This window comes from Hibiscus syriacus, unplaced genomic scaffold, assembly GCF_006381635.1.
Source record: "Hibiscus syriacus cultivar Baekdansim isolate YM2019G1 unplaced genomic scaffold, ASM638163v2 tig00110911_pilon, whole genome shotgun sequence".
In the NCBI taxonomy this organism is placed as follows: domain Eukaryota; kingdom Viridiplantae; phylum Streptophyta; class Magnoliopsida; order Malvales; family Malvaceae; genus Hibiscus; species Hibiscus syriacus.
This window is the reverse complement of record NW_024062910.1, coordinates 312,741-324,165: the sequence shown is the minus strand read 5'-3', so window position 1 is coordinate 324,165 and position 11,425 is coordinate 312,741. Positions and strand designations below refer to the sequence as shown.

General features: G+C 28.8%; 1 pseudogene; it reads right to left on the bottom strand.

Annotated features, from left to right (window-relative positions):
• Nucleotides 1–1,511: 1,511 nt before the first annotated feature.
• Nucleotides 1,512–3,166, bottom strand: LOC120146320 (annotated as a pseudogene).
• Nucleotides 3,167–11,425: the final 8,259 nt, after the last annotated feature.

The window sequence follows — 11,425 nt, the reverse complement described above, 5'->3', positions numbered from 1 at the left end:
ATTAGAATTAAGAATTATAAGAACTTGGAGATTTTTTTCAAAATTTTAGAAAAGTTTTAACGTTTTTTTTCTTCGAAAATATAATAATTTTTTTAAGTAAACATTTCAAAATTCTATAAACTCCACACGTGTAGACAACATATTTTTTGAACATTTGTTACGGTCGAGACACTTGAATGGTAACATTTGTAATTGTTAGAAGATAATAATGCATAATGATCGACCAATAAAAAGACACTAAAATTTTACGTGAAAAATACTTTCAAGAAAAAATTCCGGGAAGAAGAGGAAAAATTCTCTAATGTCAAGAGAATAAGAATACAATAATAATCATGGACAATCTAATCTCTAATCTTGATGCTTAGTATTTATTACAGAGTAGATATTTGATTTCAAAGAACATTAATAAAGTAAAAATATGCTTTAATAAAAAAAATACTTTAATCAAATTAAGTTTCTACTTTCTAAATTTATACAATAATTAATTTATCACTTTAAATTTAAGTTAAACTCTAAAAAGTAATTCACCAAAATTAATCGGAAAAAAATAAAAAAAATAAATTTTTTATTTAGCAAATAATATATAAAAAGTTCAACTTGTTGAATGAGTAGAAGTTAATCGATGGATTAATGAGAAGAAGTGACTGGGTTCAAATAACCCACGGAGGGAGAGAGAGACCACTTTGGGTACGTTTATATTCCAACTAACCAACATCGCTGGTTTTTTTAAATTAATCCCAAGCTACACGTTCGTCAATTACGATGTCGATTTCCTGACAAACATTTGCCCCAACAACAAACTTTCTATTTTTTCCAACAATATCTTGGGTAGTTTTACTCTACCGTAATTTAATTTAAGGATAAATAAAAGTATAACCCAAAATATTAATTTTTTAATATTTTTAGTTGAATACAACTTAAAATTTTATTTTTTAATATTTTTTTAATCTAGAATGTTAATTTTTTAACATTTTCGGTTATAACTGGAAATGTTACTTTCTTCATAACATTTTTAATTGTCACCGAAAATATTAAAAGATTAACATTTTAGGTTGCGTTCAACTGAAAATGTTAAAAAAATTAACATTTCCTAGTGCACATTTCCTTAATCTTAAATTAGACTACATTTTCTTAGACATTTCTCAATATCTTTGTTATCCTTCTCTTTTGAGTATATTGATTTGATGAATAATTTGAAAAAGTAGATTTTATATTTTAATTTGATACATAATGACAAAATAAATTATCAAATATAAAATCCTTAAATTTCATCCATTTAATGCTATACATGAATGGGAGCTAGATCTAGATAGCATTATACAAGTAAAGTTTTGATAAAAATACATAAGAAAAGAAAAATGATTAGAAAAACCCTCCTAATCTCATCTGATCTTAATCAAACAAGTAAATTGCTCTCATGTATAACCCTTTAGATTCTTTGAAATCCTTATCAACTTTCATTGTTCCATCCTGATTGACATAGTCACTATCATCCACAGAGCCGACTCTGGTCAGGTCCGAGCCCTCGAGGCTTGAAACTGCCAGTCGGTTCGAGTCACAATCAGCAACATGGTCAGCACACAAGAACTTGGGCGGCTAAAAGACCGAGCCAAAGACCTTTGAAATCAACCCAGCAAAGAAACTCAACCATACAGCAATGGGCATGCCTACAAGGTAAAAACATCCCAGATTGATGTTGGCTCCTAGTTTTGGTCTGGCAGTGCCTCTTAAAACCCCACATCCTGTTGTTTGTGGGCAGTTGCCAAGCTCACAGAGTCCGAGAACAGGTAACACCATTGATGTTAGGGCAATTATTTCAGGGTCTTGTGTGAACATTGTAGCCCCATTTTTTTCTAACAAGTATAGTGAAAACCAATGCTGAAAGTCCTATCAAGGAGCTAGAGGATAAGCCAAGGATTGCTGCCATTTTGCCTTGATCGGATTGTTAGCTCCGAGCTCATTTCCGACTCTCGTCGACACACCAAAACTCAAAGACGATGGGAAAATGTATATCAACGATGTGGTTTGAATCAAAATCCCCATTGAAGCAACGGTTGCTTGTGGGTTCCACAACACCCCACAAAGCAAAGTCATCTCGTACCACCCATTCAAGGCAAACCGAAATGCAGCTTGGGATTGATAAATTCAACAAAATCTCCATCCTTTCAAGCAACCAAAACTCAAAGACGATGGGAAAATGTATATCAACGATGGTGGTTGAATCAAAATCCCCACTGAAGCAACGGTTTGCTTGTGGGTTCCACAACACCCCACAAAGCAAAGTCATGATCTCGTACCACCCATTCAAGGCAAACCGAAATGCAGCTTGGGATTGATAATTCAACAAATATCTCCATCCTTTCAAGCACTCACCGGAGATTCCACCCCATGTGTTCTTACACCCCGGAGATTTTAACGTAAAACGATTATGAAAAAACGAGGTTGAAGTTGGTCCAAATGGAGCCTAAAGCAAACGCCCTTGGTACCAAGATTTAGCACTGAGACAAGGAAGTAATTAATGGAATGTGGAGAAGAATAGCTAGAGCTGAACATGTGAGAGGCAGAGTTATAGATTGAGCCCTCAAATATGTACGCAAAGGATGTAAAATCGACTGTGCAAGAAGATCTGGGAGAGAATAAAGAATGTATGATTGAGCTTCGTTGGCAATGTTTTGTCTTGCCCGCAAACACAAGGATGTTTCTCATGTTGATCCACAAGAAGAATTAGGATTGAAATCAAAAGAAGCAAAAGTATCATTTTTTGCATGGTGAGGCCGAGGAGCTTGTATCTTTTGGCACCAAAAGCTTGGCCACAAATGGGTTCCCCCATAGCAAGGCCTGAAAGAACTGAATACCCAGTGATGTTGGCGAATCCAATACAGCGAGCCACCGGCTAAAGCCAGCTCCCGTAGACGGCCTAGAACAACATGGAAATCATGGAGCGAGAGTAGCAAAAGCCCCGTCAGTACCATCGGCAAAGCTATGTTGGATATGCACTTCGCTTCTCCAATCACAAGAGACAGACAAGTGTTTTCTGCTGCCGGGTTCTTGGATTTCAAAGGAGTTAACATGTCTATTTCTTGTACTTCCATTGAAGTAGTTTCATGGTCCAGACTCCGTTTGCAAGATGAGAAACAGCCCATGATTGTGTGTGTGTGTGCGTGTGTGTGTGAGAGAGAGAGAGAGAGAGATTGTGGGTTTTGGGGGGGGGTTTATGCTGCTATAGAGACACCAAGGGAAACGGTCCCCCCAATCCAGGAAGGCTTTCTCAAAAAAAAAAAAAGAAGAAGAAGAAGGAATAAGAGAGTTTAACAGAGTAAGCTTTCATTCCCGACTGAAATCCTGTGGAAACATTCAAGCTTCCTTTTATGACCAACAGCGAGATGTTACTGTTGGCTTTTGGGGCCCCACATGAGAAATCAACCCCACTATATCAAAAATTCTAAAGTGCTTTACAAGTGTCGATATGATATAAAATTGTATAATCGCTCATGTTTCAGTCGGATCATTTTCAGGTCATGTAAAATAAATACATGTCATGTCAGGTAAATTTGATGTTTCGACTTAGATCAGTCGGGTTCAGGTCAAATCAGGACGGATCATTTTTAGGTTGATTTGGCACTAGGTACAATTCGTGTTCAGGTCGGGTTCTTTTCAGTTCGAATCAATGTCAGTTCAGGTCAAAATAGTTAAGGTTCTAAGCAGATAAAGACCAGGTTAATTCAGGTTCGGATTGACTTCAGGCGGATCTCGTTCAGATCGAGTGACATAATTGACAGATAAAATTTAGGTCAGATCTTTATCAAATATAGATTGAGTTCAAATCGGATCAATTTTTATTTTTGGATTAATTATTTTGTCTTTCGCGAACTTTGAATTGCAATTTGTAATTGTATATGATTTAGAGTATTAACTAAATATAAATAATCATGGATCAATTTTATGAAAATATAAAATTAAGGACTAATTGAACAAATATGAAATTACAAGTAAAAATTTAATAGATTAAACAACACGCATTGATGAGGGACCAAATTGAAATAAATTTAAAATGTGAGGTTGAAATAATATAAAAAAATACTAAATTATACACATTTAAAAAAGTTATGGGCCATTTAAAAAATAAAAATAAGTAATAAGTATGGGTCAATTTCATATGCAAATATAATTTAAGGACTAAATTGAATAAATATGAAATATAAATAAAATTAAAAAAATTAAACAACACAAAGAGATCAAATTAAAATAATTGTAAATGTAAAGAAAATCTGTAAAAATATACTAAATTGTATTCATTTCAAAAGTTGAGAAAAAATTGAAACAATTATAATATATATAATGAATTATATATATTATGTGTAAACTATATAGTTTATTATATAAACTATATAGTGTATATTAACTATATATATAAACTATATAGTTTATATTTATATTATTATATACTATATATATTATGTATATAGTTTATATATATAGTTAATATATACTATATAAATTATGTATAAACTATATATACTATGTATAAACTATAGAGTTTATATATGAAGTATTGAATCATATATAAACTATATAGTTTATTAATATGAATTATATAGTTTATTTATAAATTATATATGAATTATATTTAAATATATACAACTTATTTATATATTATGTAATTATAAATTATATATATTATGTATAAATTATATAGTTTATATAGTTTAAATATAAAGTACATAAGTATAATATAAAGTATATAATATATACTTTATAGTTTATATATTTACTTATATACTTTATATTTAATACTTATATACTTTATTATTATAGACGTGTATGTATATATATATATATACGTATATACTTTATATTTAACACTTATATATTTTATATTATATACTTATATACTTTATATTATATGCCTATATACTTTAGTCTTTATAATTATACTTTTATATATAATATATTTACACTTTATTATATATTATTTATTATATATATATAGTTATAGTTATATATATACTTTTACTTTATATTTTATATTTATACACACACACATATATTACATATACATATCTTTATATGTATATATACATTATAAACGATATATTTTAGTCTTTATAATTAATTATATTATATATACTTATACTTTTATGTACATATACTTATATTTAATACTTATATAGTTTTATTAGTATATAGTATATATACTTATACTAAAACTTTATATATTATTTATACTTATAGTTATATATATATATAAACTTTATATTATTATATATGTATATATTTATACTAAAATTATATATATATATATAATATATATATATATACTTGTACTTTATATGTATATATACTTTAATCTTATATATTGTATTATATACTTATATATTAGTCTTATATTATACTTTATATATATAATATACTTATACTTTATATTATCATATATGTATATATACTTATATTAAAACTATATATATATATATATATATATAAGTATATGATAAAAGTATATATATATATAAAGTTTTGTATAAAGTATATATTTTATAAATTTATATATATATACTAATAATATATATGTTTATATTTATATATATATACACACTTTATACTTAAAGATATAACCTTATAGTTTATAAATATTATATATATATACTTTATAGTTTACACTTTATATATATACTTATACTTATACTTTTTTATGTGTGTATATATTATATTATACTTATACGTATATACTTTTATATTAATATATAATCATATTATCATAACATTAATTACACACATATACAACACACAACACACACACATATATACATACATATATATAAAGTATGTATATATATATAATGTAAAAAATAATTTTTTTACCAACCTTTGAAATTAATGCATTCAGTCCATTTTATAATTTTCCTCACATTTTTACACTTTTTTGATTGATCCTTTTATGTGTTTATTGTATTTAATTTGTAATTTCATATTTTTTCAATTTAGTCCTTCAAATTATAGTTGTATATGAAATTAACCCATACTTATTTATATTTTTGTAATTTACTTAAAACAAACCTATAAAATGTAAATCACATAATAAATTTATTTCAGATTATGTTCACCAACGTTTTAAATGTATGCAAATTAGTCCATTTTTATATTAATATCAGCTTCTCATTTTATAATTAATTCAATTCATCCTCATCAATGTGTGTGCTTAATTTATTCAATTTTTTTTATTTCCAATTTCATGTTTGTTCAATTTGGTACTTTATATACATATATAAGTATAAAGAATAAGTATATATATATATATAAAGTATAATGTACATTATATATACGGCATCATTATCATAACATTCATTATCATATTTACATATTATATATATAATATATATATATATATATATATTATAATTGTGTTAATTTCCCCAACTTTTGAAATTAATGTAATTCAGTATTTTACAATTTTCCTCACATTTTACAATTTTTTTGACTTGATATTGTATGTTGTTTATTGTATTTAAATTTTATTTTTTAATTTCATATTTGTTCAATTTAGTCCTTCAAATTATATTTTTATCTTAAATTGACCCATACTTATTTATATTTTTGTAATTTACTTAAAACAAACCCTATAAAATGTAAATCACATAATACTTTTATTTTCAAATTATGTTCATCAACTTTTTAAATGTATGCAATTTGTCCATTTTTTATATTAATATCAGCTTGAAATTTATAATTAATTTAGTTTCATCCCTTATCAATTTGTGTTGTTTAATTATTCAATTTGTATTTCCAATTTCATGTTTGTTCAATTTGGTACATTATTACATATATAAACTATAAATATAAGTATATATATACATACTAAGTATAATGTACATTATATATACATGCATCATATTATCATAACATTCATTATACATATTATATGTATTATATACATATATATAAAATATTTGTAATATATATAATTTTCTAATCTTCCCAACTTCTGAAATAATGTAATTTAGTCCATTTTACAAATTTTTTCACATTTATAATTTTTTTGATTTGATCCTTTATGGTTTATTGTATTTAAATTTTAAATTTTAATTTCATATTTGTTCAATTTAGTCCTTCAAATTATATTTTTATCTAAAATTGACCCATACTTATTTTATTTTTTAATTTGTTTAAAACAAACCCTATAAAATGTAAATCACATAATAAATTTCTTTTCAAATTATGTTAACCAACTTTTTAAATGTATGCAATTTAGTCTATTTTTTTATATTAATACCAACTTCCATTTTATAATTAATTCAATTTCATCCATCATCAATGTGTTTCTTAATTATTCAATTTTTATTTCCAATTTAATATTTGTTCAATTTGGTACTTTAATACATATATAAACTATAGAGTATAAGTATAAACGTATATGTATTGTAGACGCTCATTTTCGTCCGATTTTTTTAAAACGATTTTTAGATATATATATATAGTTTGAAATCATTTTGGAAATTATATAATATATGGTTTTTCAAAATATTTTTGAAACTTATATATAATATATGATTTTTAAAATATTTTGAAAAAATATATAATAATAGTTTTTAAAAACGTTTTGAAAAATATATATAGTTCTTGAAAAATATTTTAAAATATATATATTATATGGTTTTTTTTCAATAACATTTTGAAAAAATGTATAATATATAGTTTAAAAATTTTGAAAAATATATATAATATGGTTTTGAAAAACATTTTGAAAATATAATATATAGTTTTTAAAATTATTTGAAAGTATATAATATATCATTTTTAAAACATTTTGAAAATATATATTATATAGTTTTAAAAAAACATTTTGGGAAAATATATATTATATAAGTTTTGAAAATATTTTATATATTATTATTTTTTCTTTATTTTCTTTATTTTATTATTATTATTATTATTAATTTCTTTTTATGTTTTTTTCCATGTCCAATAAGTCCAATGTTTCGGTCCAGTTCAAGGGGTGCCCAACCGGGTTTGGGCGACCCAGCCCAAACTCGATTAGGGTTTCACACACAGATTGCATGCGCCGCATGAGAGGACAAGTCACGCTCAAAAGCAGCGAGAGGACCACGCACCGGTCAGCACCGGGATTTCTGGCTGTGGAAATAGAGAGACCCATCCCGAAATCCTTGGCCAACGACGAAGTATGTTACCGTGATAATCGGAACCAACATGCCACCGGTAAGGGGTATAAATACCCCAGCAAGCCACTGCCAAAAGGGGAGCCATCATCACCGAAACCCAGACCATTACCGAAAAACAGTAAACAATCGAAACCCATCAGCATAGTAAACCAAACATGATCACAAACAAAAAGCAACCATCAACTAAAAAACAAGGCAGCAAAAAAATGAGGCAAACATATTTGAAACATCATAGAACAAATCCAAAGATTCGGTTTTTGAACCATCAGAAGGGAGCACGGTCGTGGAGCACCAAAGGTCGCCGAAAAAGCATGAGGTCGACGCATCAAAGGTAAAAAGTCGCAGCTCTTTTCTAGATCTACGCCGATACATAGGGGCTTTGGTAATTTTGGCTTCGGTTTTAACTTCACGGTGAGATTAGAGCGTTTTGAGTTTTGTTTTTTCACTGATGGAAATTTGTAGAGAGGACAGAGAGAAGTCTAGACTCTCTTTTAGAGAGAGAAGGGAAATGTGAAAAATGAGAGGGGTGAGGCCTTGGAAGCCGTTTTTGGGCATATATATCCCCGTGCAACGTCGTTTTGGAGGGGATTTGCATTTTGCATTTTTCATTTTGGACAAATTATAACCTCAGTCATGTAAGTTGCATTTGTTACAATATAGTCACGGAATTAAATTTTCAACTTTAATTTAGATTCAAATGTTATTATGCTTATTTTAGTCATTAATATTTACTTTTATTGAATATGACCTAGAAATTCGTGCATGTTTCAATTTAGTCACTTTTTTCCCTCTTTTTATGATTTAGCCACTTTATTTTAAGTTTCTTGCATTTTGATCATTTTTTCCTTTTTTTAGTTTTGTTTATTTATTTTTCGGTATTGTTGGCTAATATTTATTTCTTAACGATTTTATTATTTTATTATTTATTTTTTTACTTCAATATTTTATTATCTTATTATCTTCTTTTTAATAATTTTATTTATTTTTACTTATCTATTTCTTTATTATTATATTATTTATTATATTAACATTTCCCCCTTTTTCGTATTTATTTCTATTTTGTCATCTAGCATATTTTTAGTAGTAATTCCAACCAATTTAAGGTAATTATTCGAATTGAATTTTATAGTTCAATTTAAATTTAAATTTTCGCAATTAAAGGCAATCGAAAATTAATTGGCACCGAAAAGGCGGTTCAAGGGTGCTAATCCTTCCTTGACCGTAACCGACTCCCGAAACCAACACATTTCTGGTAAAATGCAGATCAGGTAAGATGGTGTCCAATCTACCCAAATATCATTTTAAAATGGTTGGTGGCGACTCCTAATCCATTCAATCAAGTCGACGCCCAATTTCGGGTCCAACCGAAAGACGACCGTGATAGCTTGGCGACTCCGCTGGGACAGGTAAGTGAGTTAGGCCAGAAATAATTTTCTATTGTCTTTTTATGCGAAATAGTAAATTTAATTTTAATTTATTTATTCGTTTCCAATTATTTACCTTTGAATATTTTTCAAATAAATAGTTGTACTGACAGTTTTTTCAATGATTTTACTTTTTTGAAAAAGTTTTCATCTCTGGCTTTATACCCGAGCTCCGAACCCTTTTTAAGTAGGGTGAAATCAACACCTTCGTGAGAATTTATTCTCTGTGCGGTCCTAGCAAGTAACCTTCAAGATTCATATACTTTATGTCTTCGTGTGAATTATTCACCGTGCGGGCATAAGGGAATGTATCCTCTCGAGTTTAACTTAGTCCACATGAGCTTGTAATGGGCTTAAGACTATGGGTCTGGCAAGCCCAAGGGTGAACCAGCAAGGAGAACTCGGGTACCTTCTTTAGAACCTAACCGGGAGACTACAGGGATTAGATCCCACCTTGAACCTCATTTCACACCCTATGCTATCTTGAGTTCATTTTCTGGCTTATTTTATGTTCAAAGCATGTGAACTAGAAATTTATGCGGTTAGGACTTGTCCAAAATCAACTTGCGGGATAGAGATCTTGTTCGTGTAGGAATAATAAGCATGTGGGGTAAATATCATGTGGGGTAGGACTTTTATTATCATTTTGATTATCATCTTTATCTCACTAACTTTTTTTCTTTCATTTTTGTCTTCTTTTTGATTTTATCATTTGCATCATTCGAAAGAGGTGTTGATCCACCAAAAAAGCGTTCGTTAAACATAAATAATCTACATTAATGGACAAAGGACTTATAATACAAGAAATGAAAAGCTCAGAAGTTCGGTTATGGTCAGAAAGGATTCAGAACAGACCAGGATTACACCGAGCACACCAGAATCAAATTTTTGAGTTAGCCAAAAGTTGCAGGGGCAGATGAAAAGATTGCTGACTTGGAGAGTCTCTCCGAAGACAACAAGAACAAGATGGAAAAATGGTAGTTGAAACAGGATGTTATTGTTGACAAATTCGAGAAGTAAGCAGATACACTTTGGATAATTCCTATCAATTGAGGGCTCTAATGGCGCTTTCGTTAGGAACAAGTTCAACAGAGAGTGAAAGTTGGAGATTAGTCATTCGAGAATTTTTTTGAAGCAAATAGTCGTCACTTGCACAGTTTAGCCAGAGAAGCCAGAACGTTCGACATGGCATTCAACCGTAATAGAAAAAAGTGGAAGACGAATCAATATGTCAGATGTTGTTCGGGGTCTATACCTTTAAAATGTTTTTGTCTCATAAGACGTAACACTTTTATCCCTAATAAGGATTATTTATAATAACAAACATATTTTTGGATCAATGCCTCGAACATTTAATGCATCATGCATTCTTGCATATTTCGCATATTTTTTCATTGCATTCACATGAACTAACAAAAAATGTCTCTTAAAAAAAGTACAAACAGACATTCACTCAAACTATTGGACACACCCCATCCACATAGCACCCGCTTTAAAAAGAAGAAGATGAAATCCAGCATTGCTTAACTTGAAGAGAACATGCTAAGGTTACAGAAGAATCTGGAAGAAAGATAAATCAGAATAGCCAGAGTGTACTAGATACAAACGAGAGAAGCCAAGAGTCCTTGCGATCAGATCATTGCCAAGTTAGTTGGCCTACGTCAGACAAGTGCACCTGGGGAAAGTTCATCGGAAGGAGTAACTATGTCACCTACCCCGCAAGTGGCTGTCTCACCCAGAATCTTACCAGGGCTTCAAAATAATTTGGATGATTACGCATTCCGAATTTGGTGAAGAATTCAAAACAAAGATGGTAGAAACGACCAT